Here is a 23369-nt window from a genome sequence, read left to right on the forward strand (position 1 = left end):
CACAATGGCAGAAGATTGCTATGATCATCCTTCTAACATATATTCGTCATGAAAAAGATATCATCCCACATTCAACCTGAATTCACCCTCCACGTTAACATTCTGCCTCCTGAATTCATTCTCTTTTTTTGCTACAGCTTTGCTCTCTATCGTCTTTGCACGCCCTCTCTCATTTTTATTACATCTATGATCCTGTGCTAACACCATCTACATGCTCTTTCTCCTGTTTACATCTTTGATCCTGTGCTACCACCCTCTGTGTGCCCTCTGCTTTTTACATATCTGATCCTGTGCTACCACCATCTTCATGCTCTCTCTCCTTTTTACATCTCTGATCATGTGCTACCAACCTCTGCACACCCCCTCTCCTTACACCCTCTGTATAATCTCTCTCCTTTTTACATCTTTCATCCTGTGCTACCACCCTCTGTGTGCCCTCTGCTTTTTACATATCTGATCCTGTGCTTCCACCATCTGCATGCCCTCTCTCCTTTTTACATCTCTGATCCAGTGCAACCACCATCTGCATGCTCCCTCTCCTTTTTACATCTCTGATCCTGTGCTACCACGCTCTGTGCACTCTCTCTCCTGAGCGGTTTTTTTTTTTTTTCCTTCACCAATCTATCTCCTTCTTGTCTCCTTACCTTCTGCTGTTCGCCCACTCACTTCTCCAAAGTTAATGAACAACACCTGAGAGTTCACACTTATCCTTGCAAGACTTGTATTAACCAGCCTTGTGGGCCTACAGGGGGAAGCAGGGGGGACCTAACATCCTTCCCCATCTAAACTCCTCAAAACCCCCATTAGGCATACCCCTTTTGACATGGAACAGAACCTGTATAAATTGCATAATATTATTAGGTATCACTGATTTAAAATCGTTTAATGTTTGACTGTTTTTAAGATTCCTTTTGCAAATCATTTCCTTTCACTTATTATTTATTATATTTTTCAGCTTGTTAATACATTTTCCTGAATTAAAAACATCAACTTGAATTTAAAATAAACATGAGGTTAGTTAGCTCTTTTGAAACTAATATTTTGTTCCTTATATTAGTATGGAGAAGAGTTGTATTCTCATTCATATAACTGTGGACTGCTCTTTAACACCTCACATCTGCGCAGAGGTGTGGGGAGGCTAAATTGAGAGGAAAAGAGAGAAAATAATGTAGGGAAGTGTGGGAAAATGCAAAGAGAATAGAAAATTTGGAAGGAGACGGGAGTAATCAAAGGAAAGGGAGTGGGTCAGGTATGGGTGGGAATGAGGGGAACGGAGTCAAAAATTCCTTTTGCATGTATGGCCATGTATAAATGTCCCAAAAAGTAAATTTGATTAAATGTTTAGCAAAAGAAAAGCTGAGAAAAATAATTTTCGTTCCATTCATTAACATGGTCTTGGCAGCATTTGATGTATAGGGAGTGTTTATCAATACACTGCCATAATCATAGTTACATTGAGGGAGGAGAGGAGGTCCATAGTTAGAATGTAGTAAGCCGCTGGTATGGACTGTATGTTTCAAGTAGGTTAGATGTCCATGTAACAGGGACCTGTTAGGCTAAGTTGTATGTAATGTGTCACACTAAGGAAGCAGCATGTGTGATTTAAAGACAGTATAGCTCGGGATAAGATTGTATGTGTAAAAAGCTCCTGCAAACAATCGAGGTCAGGTGAGGACTTGATCAATAGGGCACATGAGAAAATACTTCACGCTTTAAACGCACAAACATCATGAACTGTGATGGTGGCAAAGTCAGCTGTCGAGCTCTGGAGAGGGATGGAAGACGTTTTTATTGGAGCCACCCTGAGGGGCAGGATGGCCAGGAAGATGGCACCTCCCACAAGCAGCCAATCAAGGAACCTGCTGCAGCTGCAGGTGAGTGCGGTCCAAGAGTCTATGAGGGATTTGCGTTGTAGCAACACTTGCGTTGAACAGTAGCTACACTTGCGTTGGACAGGGAGGACTGCTATCTGGTGGTAGACACCGCCTCACAATCCCTCGCCTCCACTGCATTGCTTCTGCAACCCTTCTAGTCCCACTTGCACTTCACCTGTACGCCAGTGAACTGCAGCCACCACCAGCTTTGTGCCTGCTCAAGCCCTCGCCTGCCTCTTTGTCAGTAAGAATGTTGTGTGCAGAACCATAGCTGAGTTAGGATTGTTTATTCCTTTATCATTATATATATATATATATATATATATATATATATATATATATATATATATATATATATATTTTTTTTTTTTTTTTTTTTGCATGTCCTATCATTATTATTCGGGCATGCTGACCACGTGGTTAATTCCGTCCTATTTACAGTGTCTGGTCTACCCCTATCCCCATATTGTTAGCCTCTGTTGGACTTGGTCCGAAACAGGGGCTTATGGATTTGGTCTCAATTGTGTGTGTGTGTGTGTGTGTGTGCGTGTGCGTGTGCGTGTGCGTGTGCGTGTGCGTGTGCGTGTGCGTGTGCGTGTGTGTGTGTGTGTACAACAATATCTCGGATATGTATGGACCAATTTTATTTGTACTTTGCAAAAAGACAACACATGATGGTATACATACTCACATTATTTTGTTTTGTGATGCAATCAAAGATGGCCAATTGGCCATTTTAGTTGTAAAAAAAAAAAAAAACCCAGTGTCGAACACGTCCTCAACCATTTCTCGGACCTGCATTTACCGATCTTGTTCAAACTTGGCAGAGAGGTAAAGAATGATGGTTTACATATGCACGTCATTTTCTTTCAAGATCAGATCCAAGATGGCCGACTGGTGGCCATTTCTTTACTTAAATGTGTCCCAACCATTTCTCAGACATGCATGGTCCGATTTTGATCAAACTTGGCACAAGCACAGTGCATGATGGCATACACATGCACCTCACTTTATTTTGCAATCTGATCAAAAATGGCCAACTGGTAGCCATTTTAGTTGTCAAAAAAACAAAAAAACAACCTTGTATTGAACACGTCCTCAACCATTTCTCAGACATGCATTTACCGATCTTGTTCAAACTTGGCACACAGGTAAAGAATGATGGCCTACATATACACGTCTTCTTCTTTTTTGAGATAAGATCCAAGATGGCCAACTGGCGGCCACTTCCGTTGTAAAAAAAACCCGATGTTGAACACGTCCTCAACCATTTCTCAGACATGCATTGACCGATCTTGTTCAAACTTGGCGCACAGGTAAAGAATGATGGCTTAGATATGCAGGTTTATTTTTTATTTTTTTATTTTTAAGAGATCAGATCCAACATGGCTGACTGTTACTTAAATGATGTTACTTAAATTACTTAAATTATTGTTACTATTCCATTTTGTGACTTGAATGTGTCCCCAACCATTTATCAGACATACATGGTCCAATTTTGTTTAAACTTCACACAGGCACAGCACATAGTGGCATACACGTACACCTCACTTTGTTTTGCGATCTGATCAAAGACATTAGACTGGTAGCCATTTCAGTTGTACATAAATATGAGCTAGCCCTTTAACTCCATACAGCAAAATTACAAAAACAACGGGGGCTATGACATTTTATGTCTTTTTTTAAATTTTACTTGTTTTTCAATAAACCTAATTTCATTACAAGAAAAGTTTTAACATCTTTTGCCTCATAGGCACATTCCACCACTGAAAGCAGGGTAATTTGTATTTAAAAGCAGTTTAGGTTACCACCTTTCGGCTGTTCGCAATATCTAGGATCCCGGCACCAAGGCACATCACGTTTGCGAGCCTCCGATGTGATAGTACTTCTTAATAATTCATGTTAATGAATAATAATAATTATAACTAGAACTGCCACTTTATAACTGCTGGCAGTGATGACCGGGTACCCAGACGTGTCCGCCTTTGACACAACTGATACAACATGAGACTTAAATCATAGTAGCAAAGTTTCGCATTCATCGGATAAGCGGTGCCAGAGAAAACATTATTTAAAAGTGATACAAACACAGGCCTGCTTGGAAACGGCGCGGAACAGACGAGTTACGAACCGGGCAGCACAAAGCGTTCAATTTCCTTATTACTGGCGAACAGATTCAAATAATTAAATAATTCTGGCTGCCAAACCGCGTGACCGATCCGGTTGAAATTTTAAACGTTTGTTTCGCATGTTGGCTGAATTACAAATGTGAAGTTTCGTATATATAGAAGCAGCGGTTCCAGAGTAAACATTAATTAATATTTATTCTTCAATCCAAGATGGCGGCCAAACCATGTGACTTGTGATGTCATAATTTTCACCACATGTGCAAACACGATCGCAAACGATAAGTGCAAATTTTCACTTCGCTAGGTTAAGCAGTTCCAGAGAAAACATTACTTAATATTTTTCTTGAAACCAACATGGCTGCCAAACCCTGCGCCCGATCCCGTTGAAATTTCAAACCCTCATTCCGCATGACTGTTCCACCATAAAGGTGATGTTTCACATTTATTGATGCAGTAGTTCCAGAGTAAACATTAATTAATATTTTTCCTTCAATCCACTATGGCTGCCAAACGTTGCGTCGTACCTCAAAAGAGGGTGAGAACTTTTTATTCGTCATGGAGAGGCGGTCATAGTGGTGGAGTTTCGCCTGGATCTGTTCAGTCATTTCAGAGAAAAAGACGTTTTAAGATATTATTTTTCAATCCAAGATGGCTGACAAACCATGTGACCTATGACATCACAAATTTATATTCTGCTTCCAACTGGGTATTGGAACACGTTTGTGAAGTTTTGTGTTAATCGGTAAAGGTGCGTTTTTCTATCCAAGATGGCCGCCAAACCATGTGATGTATGACATCATAATTTTTACCACGTGTGCAGACACGATGGTAGATGATAATTGCAAACGTTCGATTCGTTAGCTTAAGCGGTTCCAGAGAAAACATTATTTAATATTTTTCTTAAATCCAACATGGCGGCCAAACCGTGTGACTTATCAATTCGAAATTAACAAACTTATATCGCCTACGTGTCCCGAATATAGGTCTGAAATCTGCCCTTCATCCGACCAGCGCTTCTGGGAAGAAGATGTTTGAAGGTTTTAGGGTTTTTTCAAGATGGCCGCCAAACCATGTGACCGATCAAGAAGAAATTAACAAACTTGAGAAAGGACGTCGTGTGGAATATATATGTGAAGTTTCGTCTAAATCTGTCTTGCCCTTCTGGAGAAGAAGATTTTTAAAATTTATTCATTTTCAATCCAAGATGGCTGCCGAACCTTGTGACCTATGATATCATAAATTTAAATTCTGCTTTCCATCCTCGACCCGAACAAGTCTGTGAAGTTTCGTGTAAATCGGATAAGGTCTATTTTTCGATCCAAGATGGCCGCCAAACCATGTGACTTCTGAGGTAAAAAAATTTTTACCATGTATGCAGACTTGAGGTAAGAAGGCACTTGCAAATTTTCACTTCGATGGCTTATGAAATTCCAGAGAAAACATTATTTAATATTTTTCTTAAATCCAACATGGCGGCCAAACCATGTGACCTATCACTTCGAAATTAACAAACTTGCATCGCATACATGTCACGAATATAGTTCTGAAATCTCGCCTTCATTGGGCATGTGGTTCTGGAGAAGAAGATGTTTGAAGGTTTGAAGGTTTTTTCAAGATGGCTGCCAAAGCATGTGACCTATCAACAAGAAATTAACAAACTTGAAAGAGGACCTAAAGGGGAATATATCTGTAAAGTTTCGCCTCAGTAGGGTAAGAATACTGATTCTGGCTCACTTTTCCCCATGTAAATGAATGGGGGATTTTCAGCGATTTATTTTTTTTTTCCCTAAAAATAAATCCCCTTTTTATCCCAAGGTATATTTATTTGTCTCCCCTTTTAACCTGGAGGTTGAACCTCATTGAATTGAACACCTGGGGGTTGAACAGCTCACTCATTGAACCTATAAAGATTTGTTCATTCTCAAATTCCTTCAATAGTTTAATTTTCTTTGCACAATAATCCCCATCTAAAATATTGACAAACAAAACATTTGAATCTTTATATTTTTTAAGATACCCCATTTGTGTCATTACGAAATGATAAACTTCTCTTAATGCTCTTGTTTGACCACCTCCTGAGCCACAGGTTATTTTTTGTTAAGCCCCGCCCACTTTTCTTTAAGCCCCGCCCACTTTTGTTAAGCCCCGCCCACTTTCCACAAGGTATTCAATAAGCCCCGCCCACTTTTCTTTAAGCCCCGCCCACTTTTGCTAAGCCCCGCCCACTTTTCATAAGGTATTTTTTCTAAGCCATGCCCACTTTTCCTAAGCCCCGCCCACTTTTGCTAAGCTCCGCCCACTTTTCATGAGGTATTTTTTCTAAGCCACGCCCACTTTTCCTAAGCCCCGCCCACTTTTGCTAAGCTTCGCCCACTTTTCATGAGGTATTTTTTCTAAGCCACGCCCACTTTTCCTAAGCTCCGCCTACTTTTGCTAAGCCCCCGCCCACTCTTACATCATTTCCAGTTCATCTCTGACTCACAAAGAAATCACTAGAAAATTACAGGATGTTATGGTTTTTGAAAAATTTCCCAATGAAGGCTTGCCTAGGCTTGCCCAGGGAATTTCCAAAGGAAACCACACCCACCAGTCTTTCTCTATAAAAGCTTCAAACCCAGGCTCCATTTTAAACATTTGTTCTTGCTGGCAATGGTGTTCTGTGTGCTTGTCTCGAACTGTCTGTCTTCTATGGAACTAAACCTTCAAGTTGATGAACTGGATTCAAACCTCTTATCTATTGAGGTAAGATTTTTTATTTTCCTATTTTCAAACTTTGATTGAAGCATACTCATTTAATAATTAAATAACTTAATTAATACATTATTATTTTCTCTCACAGGAAATTGTGTCTGAAATACGAAATGAAAATACTGCTTTTGCTACAACTTGGGGGGAAATTGTTGGCTTGGTTGAAGACCTTGAGTGGGATGACTTTGGTGTTCCTTGGAACTCTGTCTTCTATGGAACTAAACCTTCAAGTTGATGAACTGGATTCAAACCTCTTATCTATTGAGGTAAGATTTTTTATTTTCCTATTTTCAAACTTTGATTGAAGCATACTCATTTAATAATTAAATAACTTCATACATTATTATTTTCTCTCACAGGAAATTGTGTCTGAAATACGAAATGAAAATACTGCTTTTGCTACAACTTGGGGCGAAATTGTTGGCTTGGTTGAAGACCTTATGAGCGACCAAGACCCACAGAACGAGTTCGTCCTTGATGACCCAACCAAAGAGTTATACCTTGGAGACCAGCAAAATCCTGAAAAAGAGTTTTACAGCAATAGTACTCATTGTGAGTTATCAAGACAATACCCACTGAACAAGTTATACGTTGATGAGCCAGAATACAAGTTTTACCTTGGAGACTCACAAATTTTGAAAAAATCAGTAAATGAGTTCTGCCTTGATGGTTTAAATAACTACCTTGGAGACTCAGGAAAAGGGTTCTGCCAAGATGGTTCTAAATATGGGGCCTACCTTGGAGACTCACAAATTTTAAAAAAATCAGTAAATGAGTTCTGCCTTGATGGTTTAAATAACTACCTTGGAGACTCAGGAAAAGGGTTCTGCCAAGATGGTTCTAAATATGGGGCCTACCTTGGAGACTCACAAATTTTAAAAAAATCAGTAAATGAGTTCTGCCTTGATGGTTTAAATAACTACCTTGGAGACTCAGGAAAAGGGTTCTGCCAAGATGGTTCTAAATATGGGTCCTACCTTGGAGACTCACAAATTTTGAAAAAATCAGTAAATAAGTTATCCTTAAGAGACTTTGTAAGTTGGTTTTACTTTGAATACTTGAAATGTGGGTTCTGGATTGATAACTCACAATGTGATACATATCTTGGAAACTCAACGGGAATGTGGTTATACCTTGAAGACTTGGAAAGTTGGGTTTATGTTGGACACTTGAAACTTTTTTGGGGGCTTTTATTTATTTATTTATTTATTTATTATTATTATTATTTTATTTATTTATATTTTGGAGACTTTTGGAGTTGCTATCACTCTTTGGGATCTAAACCTATCGATGTAGTTCTTTGTCGGATGGTGCTTGATGGGAGCAAGATCAAGAAAGTTCTGGGAAGAAAGTGCAGGCTTACTCCCCCTTTCTACGTCATCAAACCTGAAAGCCTTAAAAGACAGAATTGGAAGAAGAAAAAAAAAACGTAAAAATATATATATATATATTTAGGTGGAAATCTCATTTTGAAAAAGACATTGTGTTGGGCGAGGATTGAGTTGGGGTTGAGATTTTGAATGTGAGGGTTGGGGTTGAGATTTTGAATGTGAGGGTTGGGACACACACACATACACATCAACAAACAAAAGTTAAGCCTTGACTATTCAGTTGAGGATTCTGTGTTTGGGGTTCACAGATCTAAGAACGTCCACCCCTTGACACACATTATATACTGTTATACACCTCGGACTTGGCCCTCGAGTGTCCACAACGGTGTATAGTAGGAGGGAGTGAAGCGCCAACCTATTGCTCCCATTGCACACACACACACACACACACAAACAAAAGTTAAGCCTTGACTATTCAGTTGAGGATTCTGTGTTTGGGGTTCACAGATCTAAGAACGTCCACCCCTTGACACACATTATATACTGTTATACACCTCGGACTTGGCCCTCGAGTGTCCACAACGGTGTATTATCTGCTTAGTTTTGTCTTTTGTAATTCCTGTGAATAAAATGAACCTAAAATCTCTTCCCCTTCCAAATCATATATTTTATAAGTCCAAGGAACTGTATCTATTACATCAACAATTTTAAAAAGTTCTTTCGTCCATCGTTCAGTAAAACCCTTTTCAAAATGAGATTTCCACCTATATATTCTTACGATATCACCAACTTTGAACTTAGGTTTTCTGACATTAATCTCTTTTTCATATTTTAATTTTGTAAATGTTTCTGATGGCTTCATATTCGTTGACGTGTGAATCGTGTCATTATACTTATCCACAATATCCTGAATAAAAGATAACCATTGTTGTGAACCGAGTTGTGTGAATTTTTTATATAGTCTCTCTTTTAAGGTACGATTAAAACGTTCAACAACAACTGCCTTCCCTTCATTAAAGGTACTGTATAATGTAATACTGTTATTTTTAGAAAATTCATAAATGTCTTGTTATAAAACTCTCTACCCTCATCAGTCCACAATTTCTTAGGTTTTCTCTTACTTTTATTAAATATCTGTTGAAAAGCTAACATAAGAGTATTACCTGTTTTGTTTTTTAAAGGGACAACCCACGCATATCTACTCCTCAAATCAATAACGGTTAAAGCATACTTGTACCCCTTATCATTATTGAGTTCAATCAAATCAGCAGACCAGATATAATCAACTTCCTTGGAATAAACTTTCCTTCTCTGAAACTTTGTGAATATTGGTTTATGTAATTCATCAGCTAATTGCTCTTCAGTCTTAATGGCATCATTAGAGCCTATAAGTTTTTTGAATTTCCAAGTCCAAGTTTCAATTTAGCACTAATCATCTTCTTCACGATGAACCTATCAACTTTTTCTCTCAAGGTTGGATTTTGTATCAGAGACAAATTATACAACATTTCTCTATCGGCTTCATGCTTTTCTTCCAACGTTGTGGTATTCCCATAATCAATATCGTGTCTCATGCACACTTCATCAACTCTATTGATTGGTTTACTCCAGGATTTAGGATTGTCTGCCTCATCTAATCTTTTATCTAAGTTTGTGCCTGGACCACAGAAAGAATAACCTGGAAGATGTAATTCCCTGGTATTCCAGTAGTTGTAAATTTACTTCCTGATAAAAACTTTTGTATATCTCCTCCGAGTTTGTGTTTGGAGATAAATTGATTTTTTTGAACCACACACCGAACATATACCTTTTTGTATAACCCTGTTATTTTTACTTTTAATATATGAAATATTTTTAGTATTAGTTTTCTTTTTACATTTGAGACAATAACTCATTTATTTATGAGAAAAATTCCTGCAGAGTGCAAAAACCTTTTTAGTTTCCAACATGCACATTTGAATCTTAATTTTTAAAACATAAAGAATCCTTAGAAATGCCTTCACTCTCTCCTCCATTTATTTAAGAAAAAACTTGAATTAAAATACATGTCTTCTCGATGTCGATAGTCTTGTCGAAAGTATTGCAAATAGACTTTTTAATTCTTTGTATTCCTCCCTGGTGAGATAAGTTAATTTCTTTAATACCTCTATTCTTTTTTGAATCTCACTGGTTTCCATATTTTGATATTTATTCATTCTCTCTCTTTCCTCCCTCTCTCTCTTCTCTCTTTCCTCCTTCTCTCTCTCCTCCTCCTCCTTTTCCTCCTCTTCCCTCTCTTCTTCAACTCCTTCCTCATCCCTTACTATACTTGAATCGTTTACACCCCATAGAATATTATACATATATTCATCAGGATTTCTTGTTATTCCTGTATCCAAAATAATTTTTTTACAACAGGATACCAATAAAATTTCTTTTGAATTTCTAAAAGAGCCTTACCTTTTCTTAACCTTATAATTTTTTCATTATTTAACATTCTAATTAAATCTAAAGTTGTTGGTTTATCAACATCAGCATAATGCCAATCTTTTATTGAAAATACCTCATTCTTATGTTGTAGAACATATTTATTAAAATACCGAATACCCTTTTCTTGAAGGTATGCTTGGACACAGAAATGATAATTTTCTTGAAGCCTTCTTGCTGTCATTTATGTATTAGAAATATATGTTAGAATAATATTATGGCACGAAACACCTCCCCATCTTCCCATAGTTAAATCATTTTGTATTTCCTTACTTATTATATATAATCCTGTTTTTTCTGTTTTCATGAGATAAACAAGGGCAAAACCATTATTATATTTACCCTTATTAAATTCTTTTATTTGTTGTTTACTAATCGTGGCTCCACAAAACTCATTCTCGATACCAAGTGGATAATATTCTTCCTTACGAGACTGATTTAATTGTTCCAGGTCTTCGAGGTTAATTTTAAATGACCAATTATACCCTAAATCATTCATATCATACCCCCATTGTTCTATTCTCATACAAACGATACGCCCTTCTTTATAAAAATTTATTTTAATTCGAACTGTGAATTCTGTATGACCTGGAGATAATATCAACACTTCTGTATCTTTAGAATACACAGCCGTTTTATTTAAGTATATATATTGTGATAAATCGCTTAATCTCACCAAGTCATTCGCGTCAGTCGGGCTTGGATAATTTTTTAATTTATAAGCATTTTTCATGTTAATATTTTTGTTTATATTATATTTATATCGTTCAGCCTGTGCCTTTGTATAATAATTTGATAAATCAATATCCAGTTCTTGAGATACACCAAAGATAGAACCATCTTTACCAACATAAGTCATTTATATTAGATTAAAAATAATATCATAAAATTTTTTATTTTTGTTGAGTTGAAATAACACATATAGACATAATTGACCACAACACTTGGAATTTAATTCTTGGACTTGAAATGTTTGATAAACACCATTCTGTAAGAATTTTATGACTTCAACAGGTGGTGGAAGACCAAAACTATCAAAATAATATTTGTCTTGACTATTAAAAATACAAACCCAATGAGAACCGTTCCCATCATTATCTTCTAAGTTCATAATAATATTCTTTGTATGTTTCGACACATTTGTTAATTCATCTCTCATACAAATAACCACATTATGAATTTTTAATTTCTTACAATATTTGGCAAGTTGTAAATTTGATGTTGTATTCTTTCCAAATTCTTTCAACCACTCATCAATGCTCATTTATTTATTAGAAAGATATAATCCATTACCTCTTTTCGTTAATTTTACACCTGCTTGTGCTATAGAAGAAAGCATATCTCCAACTAACAATCTCGCTTTATCAGGCAGACCTTCAAGTTTTTCAGCAAAATCTACAATTACACCACTTCCACTAATTTGTTTCTCCAACTCTTTGTTATGTCTTTCCAATTCTTTTTGAGCCTGGAGTTGAGCCTTCCTTTCGTTGGCAGTTTTGACCGCTGTTGAAATACCACCCGTCAATGCTCCAACCGCACTTAAACCAGCAAATAAAGGAATTAGAAATGGGAGAAATCCTCCACTCGTCTCTCTTATTGAATATTTTTTAACATTGGTTTTGTCATTTTAATTTTAAGTGAGCCAGTGTCATTCAAGATTTTAACCTGTTCTCTTGTGAGCAAAACATCAATTCTTACTGCTCCTTTTCTCTGAATTGTATTAACGTTAATCGTACAAGGCTTTTGATTTTGAACACAAGATGATAGTTTATGAAGATTGATTTGATTAACATATACCCCAGTTGGTACTTTGCCACTCATTTATTTAACAAAAAAATTATGTGAGACTAATCATCACACCATTATCTGTATTAATCTGCAATTCTGTTTCTTCCAAAAGCAAACAATATGTATCAACTTCTTCACTCTCTCCTCTTTCAATGTATAGGGAAGTATCCACTCGATTAGACTTTATAGTTTCTTTTTGAGCGCTCAGGTCAAACGTATAGATTGTATACAAACTTTTAAATGCTGTCATATCCAAAATAGGTTCTTTATTTCCATTACTTTCACACACCTTTTGGTAAGACTTGTATGCTTCAGCAAAATCATTTTTTTCCCAATTAATTTCCAATCTATCTCGTGGATAAAATGTTCCATCTAGAGAAACGCGAAGTTGTTTCACCTTAGCATTATCACTCAATGCATTATTCTTATCAGTCGCAGTATCACCATCTGGCTTTTTAAAAATCATCCACAGATATCGTGGCTTTCCTTCCAGAACACCCAAATTCCACGTGTAAGTAGTTTGATTGAGTTTAACGTGTTGACATCTTCTTTTGAGGTATGATACACTGAGTGGTTTTTTTGAGTTAAGTCTTCGATTCAACATCTCTTCTGTTTTAAGATTAGGAGTATATTCACTGATATACCAACTCATCTCCTCAATTACAAATTTATTCTGATCACCAAAAGCATTACCAACACCAAAAAGCAATCTATTTTCATTATCATTCCTTTGTAGTTGAAATCTAATTTTAAGACCATACAGAACTTTATCATAATCACAAAATCCAAATATACCTTTAAGAGGAACTGCCACAGTAAAACTATTTTCTGCTTTTGTATCATCATTATACATTCCTTTCCTTTGAGTATACCCAGGGTCTGTGTTTGTTCCCGTTGACATATCAGGAATAAAACCTTCGACAGACCCCTTTCCCATTCTATCACTGAATGTATAGAGTGTAAATTTCATCATTTCAGATACAGCAGAGACATAATCAACCGCTTCAACTTCTTGTGTTCCAATATACAATCGCACACTATCAAACATTTTCCAGAAGAAATCATTTACAAGTGTAGCGTTTGTGTTATTCCCAGCCTTAGTGAATTTAAATTTACACAACAAGAAACTTTCGGAGAGATTCAAATAGGTTTGTTGATTATTTATTTCAAAACTTTTTGTACCATTTGTATTCCAGTCTGTTCCAGTTATTGCATTTACCTTGAAGTAATCTTCTTTTTTAGTGGAGTTTGAGATAATAATAGTATCATCCAAATCATAGATACTATCAATTGCTTCCATACTTGTATTTATTTAGGAAAAAGATGTTAAAACTTTTGAAACCCTGATCCAAGTATTTGAATTATTTTCTGTCGTTCTTGGGGGGACAACTGAGTTTTACCTTTCTTAATTTCTTTTATTGCTTGTAATTTATGAGATTCTTTCTGAGCATCTTTTATACTCTTTACAGCACCTGCTACATTTCCCACAGCAGAAGCAGTTGAACCAATTAGGTCTTTATGTTTAAGAATAGTTGAACCAATACCCATGAGAGTATCAATTATCCCATCTCCTCTAAATTGATGTCCGACACCCCTTTGTCTCTTAGGTTTATAGTATCCTCTACCAAGATACATACCTTCACCCTTGTAGTACGGGGAAAGGAACATCCCATCCCCTGTAATTATTTTATATTTTCCCAACTCGTGCTTCCTCACAATAACCATCGTATTTATTTATTGAAAAACTTCACGTAGGTGAATTCTGATGGATATAACTTCTCCATTAAAAGAGATCACACGATTATCTTGGTCGGTTATCCTAAAATTTACTCTGTGTATGGTTTTTCCTGACACAGGTAGATAAACCAAATTTTTAGGCTCCATATTGAATTTATAACCAATTGGGGTTGAGTATGCGCTGAATGAAAATATTGTATTTGTTTTTAATCCATCATTATAAGCACCATCAATCAAATCACAGTGAATTAACACCGAATTTATTCCTGAGGATATTTGAATGACATTATCACTGTAAAACGTCCCATTAGTTTCAATCTTTTTGAGGAGAAACCTAATAACTCTCTAAATGAATTATCAATTGTGAAATCAACCTTGTAGTTATTTTTAACTTTAATCGTTGATTTTGAAGTATGTTTTTGAATGTTTATAACAATATTTTTTGGTTCATCACCCTGTTCTTTCATAAGACGAGCAATTTCGGAAGATATTTGAGAAATCTCGTATGCTCCGAATTGAGACTGTTATCGTTTTGTATCCACTTCCCGGATTATAACTAAACTTGTCATTTTTCTCGGTTATATTAAATAAGGTATTATAAGTCTCCATGGACAATAAAGATGCCTCATATTCTTTTGTTGTGTCAAGTTGTAGTGGGTATGGGAATGAAGATGTGTGGTCCCTTGTTGTGAAATTAAAACTCAGGATTGTGCTTCTCATCTTATTTAATATGAGATAAAATGTCTTTATATTGAGATTTATTAATTATTTTCATGTTCATCAACTGGTCTAAAATGGCTGATGCTTCATTAAAACAATTGTTATTTCCAGCCTTCTTACTGCCGAACAACAATAACAGTCTATTAACTAATTGCGATGGGTCATTTGGAAGAAAACTAATACCTGAACCAAGGATACTTAAAGCCTGAATAATGTGTTTCTCCTTCTCATTCTTCCTACTTTTACCAGAAAGAATAACCTTATAATTTAGAGTGTTCAGCAAATCAATATATACTCTATCATCATTATTTTCCATATCCAATGGTTTATCAATATACTTTGATTCATCCCTCACAGTTGAACCTTGTCTTCCATCTTTTGTGAGAAGAAACATTAATCTCGGAGTTAGTTTAACAGGGGTTGAGCAGAACTTAAGAACCTTAATTCATCATTAAATATCAATACCTTTTCTTGAACAAGATGAAATATTGCTGGTTGTTCTGTTGGAATGAGTCCTGCTTTGGTTTTTGAATCCGCTGAATATTCATTGTTTTGAACAGCATTCACAATATAATCAGGGGTTGATTAATCTCTTCCAGTTGTTGAAATAAACCTTCATCATCATATTCTAATTCTCCTAAATGCTCTAATTCTTCCTCCGTCATTTGACTGAAATCTTTTAACATTTGAAGCTTTCTAGGAGTATATTCTACTGTGGGAACTGTGGAAACATCTTTCATTTTTTCTTGGGAAGTTTTTAAAAGTGGTTTAAAAAATTTCTCTTGTTTTTTTTCAAATGCTTCTTCGCCCGTTAGTTTCTGTCTGCGTTTCTTCTTTATGTCTTCCTGTTGTTTTACAACTTTTGAAACCAACTCTTGATGTTCCTTAAATCTTCTTGCTCTTTCTTTTGTATCCATTTATTTATTGTAAAATATCATTTAATGAATTGTAAAGATCAACAGGGAAATTTTCCTTTTCTTCATCATTCAAGTGGATGTGTTCAAATAAATCCTTTTCTTTAAATATTTCATCAAATTCTTTATTAACATTAATGCGAGTTGTAATTTCTTCTTCACTAATCCTTGCATCTCTGCTTTTCATACGTTTGTGTTGAGTTTCTTCATCAACATCAAAACCGAATGATAAAATCTTCACTCCGCTCAGATATTTAATAATTTGTCTCGTTCCTTCTGGATTAGTTTCTAATATCCCAACACCACCAGATTTTAGTTTCTTTAACTCACTCTTACAATGTGAATATTTTGTTGTACCAAGAGAAACCTCCTCAAATATTTGTCCTTCATTCCTCAATCGCATATGTTCCTCCACTGAAATATAGTGATAATCTTCACCTTTTACTTCTCCAGGTCTTATTGCTCTAGTTGTTGTTGATACAATGCGTATCACGGGGTGTTTTTTAAGTAAATTTACAATATTCTCATTTGTACTACACAAGAACCTTGATTTATGAAAGTTTTTTCCAGAAGCAGATTTACCCACAAGATTTATAATAATAGTTGTCATTTATATATGTAATTGTTTATAAAACAAAAAATATATCCCTTAATATCTCATCTTGTTTCACAACAATATATTTATATTTTTCAGTCGTGTGCTTCATATAATCCTCAAATTTCTTTTTACTACATAATGTAGAACAATTATCTCTCCAAAAATTATTGATATCTATTGAATTTAACTTGAATAAAATAAAAGTATTAGCATTGTTTCTGATGGAACGATGAGGAAGTTGAAAGTACGATTGACTAAGATAAATACAATTACAAGAAGAATGTCTCCCTCTTGTGTAGTAGCTGTCCATTACCGTTTGGTTTCTCTCATTAACACAATCATCAAAGATAACGAGGTTCTTTTTTGATTTATCCAAATCTTGGGAGACGGTATATCATCCGTATTATCACTAAGAATACAAGTTATAAGATTTGATTTCTTTTTACATCTCTGTGTATCACAAAATAGTTGAATTATATCTTCAATGTTATAATCATTTAGGTTTTTTGACGTTTAAATAAACCTATTATATCTTCTTTTTGAAGACCAGCATTAAAACCTTGTGAGAGTAGTTGATACTCTGGTTGAAAACTTCGACTTTGTGAAAATTATTAAATTATCATAATCTAAAAAGTTGGGAGTGAGGAGCATTTTTAAAAGTAAGCAGGTTTTTCCACATCCACTTGAACCAACTATGAGACATCTTAATGAATTTGGGAGATTTTTATGGTTGTTAAATTTTATCTTATTTTCCCAAATAGGTAAAAAATCATTCATTTATATATTTGAAAAACAGGTTATTTAATTTATTATTGGCTTTTTAGAAACTCTATATTTTATCCTAAGTTCAGGTTTAATTTCAAGATAATCCATTATTTTATTTATACAATATCTTGTGTTGATATTTCCCTGAAAATTACATCCATGAATAATATACAACAACAATCCTTTGAACATTTCTCTTATACGTTCAGTTTCTTCCCTTGTAAGGAAAGGTGTGTTATCATCCTCATACTTTACATTCATTTCTCTAATCAATCTTGTAAAGTAATTCATTTTTGGTGTAAATCTAAAAGAATTATTTTCCTTTTTATATTTTTTATTATCATTAATTAGAAGATAATCACAGAATATACATTGTTTATAGGCTTTTGACTCTGTGTTTAATCCCTGTCTTTCACACGCAGGACAATTCTCAAATTTGTCATATGGAGAATCAGGAAAGTCTAGCATATTTATAAAGTAAAACTTTACTTAAACTGAAATTCATCTATACTTTCAGTTGTATATTACCATCGATATCGATATACTTTTTCATTATCAGATTCAACGACAACATTTTTTATATTAAAGGTAATTTTAAAATTATCGTTAACTACTATTGAACGAAATGTCATTTCACCTGATATATTAACATCCTTTATTTCATCAAGATTTACATCTTTAGGGTTGTTGAAAAAAATACAAATTTCTCCTTGCATATTACAGATGGTCTTATCTTTTCTTTCTAAAGCTTCATCCATAAGGTTTTTGTTCTTTGATACTTTTTCTTGTTTCATTGCTTTTTCTAGTTTTGAATATATTACTAGAAGGAGAGGAGAAACTTTTGTTAGAGATACTTTAATTGATGTTCTACCAGGTATACTAAAAGCCCTTCCACTGAAGGAAATTGAAGAACTCATATTATTTACCATAATAGTTTTTATCCAATAGTTGTTATATTTATCTTTGTTCAATTTTACATCCTTGACATATTTCTCAGTATCTTTAACAGATGAAGAGATTGATTGAAACTTGTCTTTTGTGTCTTGAAACATTGTATTTATTAAGTGAAAAAGTTGGAGGATAAAATGTTTTTAAGCACAGATTCACCTATAAATTAAACGAAATTTTCATCAAGAAAATTTTAGTTTAAGCAAAGTTTTATTCTATAAATATGGTGAATACAACGTACTGCGATGTTTGTAATCACGAATATAAACATTATAGAAAACACCTCCGAACCAACAAACACACATTTAATCTATTTCATCAAATATCTCCTCTTGAGTTGGAAAGAAAACATTGTGATATCTGTTCAAAGGATGTTTTGAAGAGTAGTTATAATCAACATCTTCAATCACAAAAACACAAGAAAAATGAGTTTAAAGTAAAGGGAGACTATTATATTAAAAACACGGATGAGGTATTTAAAGGGCATATAAAAATAAGGATTTTTCAATTTGGAGAACCCGGTCCATCATCAATAGCTGAATCAATTGAAATAGTGAAACCCGATGTTGAAAAATTTATTAAAAAGATATTAAAAGAAATAAAAACTTTAAAGTTTTATATGGGAGTGAAAATGAATATGAAAAGACAAGATGAAGAACAAACTCCTTATATGAGAACAGATCTTCATTTTATAACATCATTTCAAGATTTTTTGAATAGTGGGGTTTATGAAGAACTATCAAGACAAGAGGAGGATGTTGATAATACAGTGGTAGGAAGTGGATTCAATATTAAAAAATCATCTTTTAGATATACACATTCTAAAATCAAACCCTCTTAAAGCTTCTTCTTATATTGAATTACCAAAAGAAATAAAACTAAAGAAGGCAGTTGTTAATATTAAGAACAATGATAATAAATGTTTTCTCTGGTCTGTTCTTGCTCACTTACATCCACCAAAATGTAATTCAGAAAGAGTAAAACAATATATGAAATATGAGAATACCTTGGACATTAAAGATTTTAAATTCCCAATGCCATTAACAGATATTCCTAAATTTGAGAAAAAGAATAATCTTTCTATTAATGTATATGGATTAACGGATACAAACAAAGTTCAAATATTAAAAATTTCAAACAACTATAAAAATGAAGAAACACACATTGACCTTTTATATTTTAGTGTTGGAAAGAATTCACATTACACATACATCAATAATTTATCAAGATTAATCTCTTCTCAGGTATTCAGAACAGCAAACAAAATATATCCTTGTAAGCGATGTCTTAATTCATTTCATACAAAAGAACGATTAGAACAACATTCAAAATATTGTAGTAATCATAAATCAGCTGTAATTACAATGCCTAAACCTGGTGAAAAGATTTATTTTGAAGATTATAATAAATCTATCATGCACCCATTTGTGATATACGCTGATTTTGAATGTATCCTTAAAAAGATAAATACTGCTTCTCCTAATCCAAAAGAACCATATACAAATAAATATCAAAAACATATTCCTTGTGGTTTCTGTTATTATATCAAATCATCTGTTGGAGAAAAGTATAACAAACTTGAACATTATCGTGGAAAAAATGCTTCACAAGAGTTTGTAAAACGATTAGAAAAGGATTGTATAAGACTCACTAAATTAATGAAAGAAACAAATGAACCGATGAAATTAACCAAAGAAGAAAAATTAGAATTTAGAATGAACAATATCTGCCATATTTGTGAGGGGAAATTAAGGAGTCTAAAGTTAGAGACCATTGTCATCTTACTGGTAAATATAGAGGTCCCGCTCATTCCTGTTGTAATCTTAATTATAAATTACCTTCTTTTATTCCAGTCTTTCTTCACAACAGCGCCAACTATGATACACATCTATTTATAAATGAACTTTCAAAAACACCAGGGAATATTTCTGCTATAACAAACACAAGTCAAAAGTATATTTCATTTTCAAAAATGATATTCACAAAACCTATAACTCGTATTAGGTTTTTAGATTCTTACAAGTTTATGGGAACACCACTAGCCTACCTCGCATCAAATCTAAGCTCCACGGACTCTTTTCCAAATCTTAATTCATTCTTTCCAAAAGAGGAAATTCTCACTAAAGAGGAAATTCAGATTAAAGAGAGAATTCAAAGTAAAGAGGAAATTCTAACTGAAGATGAAATTCTAATTATAAAGAAAATTCGAACTAAAGAGGAAATTCAGATTAAAGATGAAATTCTGATTAAAGAAGGAATTCTTACGAGAGAGGAAATTCAAACAAGGAATGAAATTCAAAGTAAAGAGAAAATTCTTACAAGTAAGGGAATTTATCCTTATGATTATATGGATTCATTTATGAGATTTAAAGAAACACAACTTCCTTCAAAAGAAAGTTTCTATAATAACCTTTATGAAGAAGAGATAAGTGATAAGGAATATAAACACGCACAAGAAATATGGAAAATATTTAAGATAAAGAACCTTGGAGAATATCATGATTTATATCTAAAAACAGATGTTTTATTGTTAGCTGATGTGTTTGAGGCTTTTAGAACACTCTGTCATAATAAAAATTGTTATGGATTAGACCCTGCCCACTATTTCACAGCTCCTGGTTTAGCTTGGAGTGCAATGTTGAAAATGACAAAACAAGATATAGATTTAATCAGTGATGTTGATATGCTTTTGATGATTGAGAAGTCCAAGAGAGGTGGAATATCACAAGTATGTTCAAAAAGATATGCTAAAGCAAATAATAAATATCTCCCAAATTATGATAGTGAAAAAGATAGTAATTATTTGATGTATTTTGATGCTAATAATTTGTATGGATGGGCAATGTCTCAATCTCTACCTTATGGTAAATTAGAGTGGGTGGAAGAAAAGGATTATGAAAAGGCTTTGATGAATATTGTTATTTCTTCTCAAGAGGAATTGAATGACGAAGAAGAAGGTTATTATTTTGAAGTTGATTTGAGGTACCCGAGTGATCTTCATAATAAGCATAAAGATCTTCCTTTTGCATGTGAGAAAGAAACTCCAAAGAAAGAATGGTTAAGTGATTATCATAAAAGTTTTAATATTAAAGGTAAATCAACAGAAAAGTTATTAACAACATTCTATGATAAAGAGGGATATGTTTTGCATCAGAGAAGCTTAAAACAGTTTTTGAGAGAAGGATTGAGAGTAGCTAAAATTCATAGAGTTTTAAAATTTAAACAAAGTCCTTGGGTGAAAAAGTATATTCAATTCAATACAGATATGAGAGCAAATACAAAAGTAAAATTTGAAGGGGACTTTTATAAATTAATGAATAATGCTGTATTTGGAAAGACTATGGAAAATGTTAGAAACAGACAAAACATTAGATTCGCAACATCTTGGAAAGAAGCTTCGAGATTGATAAATAAACCAAGTTTTGAGAGAGAAGAGGTTTTTTCAGAGAACTTTTCTGCAATTCATATGAAAAAGGAAAGTATTGTAATGGATAAACCAATTTATATTGGAACAGCAGTTCTTGATTTATCAAAGATATTGATGTATGATTATTTGTATAATGACTTAAAGAAAGAGTATGGTGAAAATGTTTCATTGTTGTATATGGATACTGATAGTTTTATCCTAGATATAAAAACTGATGATGTTTATGAAGATATGAAGAAAAATATTGGAGTATATGATACAAGTAATTTCAGCAAGAAGAGTGAGTTATTTTCCAAAAAGAATGAAAAGGTTATTGGTAAGTTTAAGGATGAGTTGGGTGGAAAAGTAATGAGTGAGTTTATTGGATTGAGAGCAAAGGCATATGCTTATAAGTATGGTGAACAGATTGATAAGAGGTTAAAGGGAATAAAGAAATATGTAATAAAGAAATCAATAACTTTTAGAAATTATTATAATTGTTTGATGAATAAGAAAGAAGAATATAGGAAAATGAATACAATAAGAAGTTATAAACATAACATATATAGTGAAGAAGTAAATAAAAAGGCATTAGGAGCCTTTGATGATAAGAGATTTATTTTAGATAATGGAATAGATTGTGTTCCATATGGATATTGTATGATAGAGTGTATAAAATAGATTATGTTTTAACGATGGGAAGATGGGTTAGGGTTTTTTAAGGGCTACACTTGTGGTTTTTCACAATATATAAATGGTTAAACCAAGTATTAATCAAACTAAAGAGTGGAGAAAATCTCAGTCTTGGTATATAAATGGAAAACATAATGAATGTGAAAAATATCAAATAAGTCTTATTGAAAAAATAACTAAAACAAAGGTAAATAAAACAAATAAGCGAATTAATTTAAAAACTAGTAAGTTAGAGGATGTAAAGAAAAAAATGAATATCCTTGAATGGACTGAAAACTTTGATGGTTATCAATTGAACAATGAAAAAACAATTTACTATAATCTCAAAATGATATGTGGCTCAGGAGGTGGTCAGATGAGAGCATTAAGAGAAGTTTATCATTTCGTAATGGCACAAAAGGGGTATCTTCAAAAATATAAAGATTCAAATGTTTTGTTTATCAATATTTTAGATGGGGATTATTGTGCAAAGAAAATTAAACTATTGAAGGAATTTGAGAATGAACAAATCTTTATAGGTTCAATGAGTGAGCTGTTCAACCCCCAGGTGTTCAATTCAATGAGGTTCAACCTCCAAGTTAAAAGGGGAGACAAATAAATATACCTTGGGATAAAAAGGGGATTTATTTTTAGGGAAAAAAAAAATAAATCGCTGAAAATCCCCCATTCATTTACATGGGGAAAAGTGAGCCAGAATCAGTATTCTTACCCTACTCGCCTCAATATGTCCGGCCCTTCTGGAGAAGATTTTTTAAAGAAAAACACTAAAAAACAAGATGGCGGCCGAATTACGTCATCGATGACGTCAAGAAAAACATTTTCGTCGGTGACTTGAGGAGTAGATGACGTTCAAAATTTTTCAGATTTTTCCCATACGGCGTTCTACTTGACGAATTTTCACCGGTATATCGCTTCACCTATGACGTCACGAAAATCACTCGTGTTCCCCATAGGAAGCTTAGTAAAATGTATCAAACGAAAAAATTTTCTATTGCACGGTTTCCGAGATACAGATGTCCAAAGTTTATCGTTTTTTTCAAGATGGCGCCCGCACCACGTGACCAATGACGTCATAATTATAACTTGATTGTGCTATCAAAAAAGATACAACCTATGGTGAAAATTTCGTGTCGATCGGACTTAGTGTTCCAGAGAAAATGATTTTTAAAGCGAAAAAGGGTGCAAAATGCCGGCGGAAAAAGAAAAATAATAAATAAACAGAAGAAAAACAATAGGGTACCCTGTACTCACA

General features: G+C 33.9%; 1 protein-coding gene and 1 long non-coding RNA gene across 15 annotated transcripts in view; one reads left to right on the top strand and one right to left on the bottom strand.

Moving 5' to 3' along the window:
- The window catches only part of NR2C1 (nuclear receptor subfamily 2 group C member 1), a 171171-nt gene that overhangs the window by 57871 nt on the left and 89931 nt on the right, over nt 1–23369 (bottom strand). The window lies entirely within an intron of this gene.
- Nucleotides 6394–9017, top strand: LOC147018018 (uncharacterized). Its single transcript, XR_015062217.1, has 2 exons — nt 6394–7017; nt 7111–9017. It is a non-coding gene; the product is annotated as an uncharacterized LOC147018018 (long non-coding RNA).

The sequence above is a fragment of the Eptatretus burgeri genome, chromosome 10, assembly GCF_056783735.1.
Source record: "Eptatretus burgeri isolate ZD-2024b chromosome 10, Ebu_testis_v1, whole genome shotgun sequence".
NCBI classification, from domain to species: Eukaryota; Metazoa; Chordata; class Myxini; order Myxiniformes; family Myxinidae; genus Eptatretus; species Eptatretus burgeri.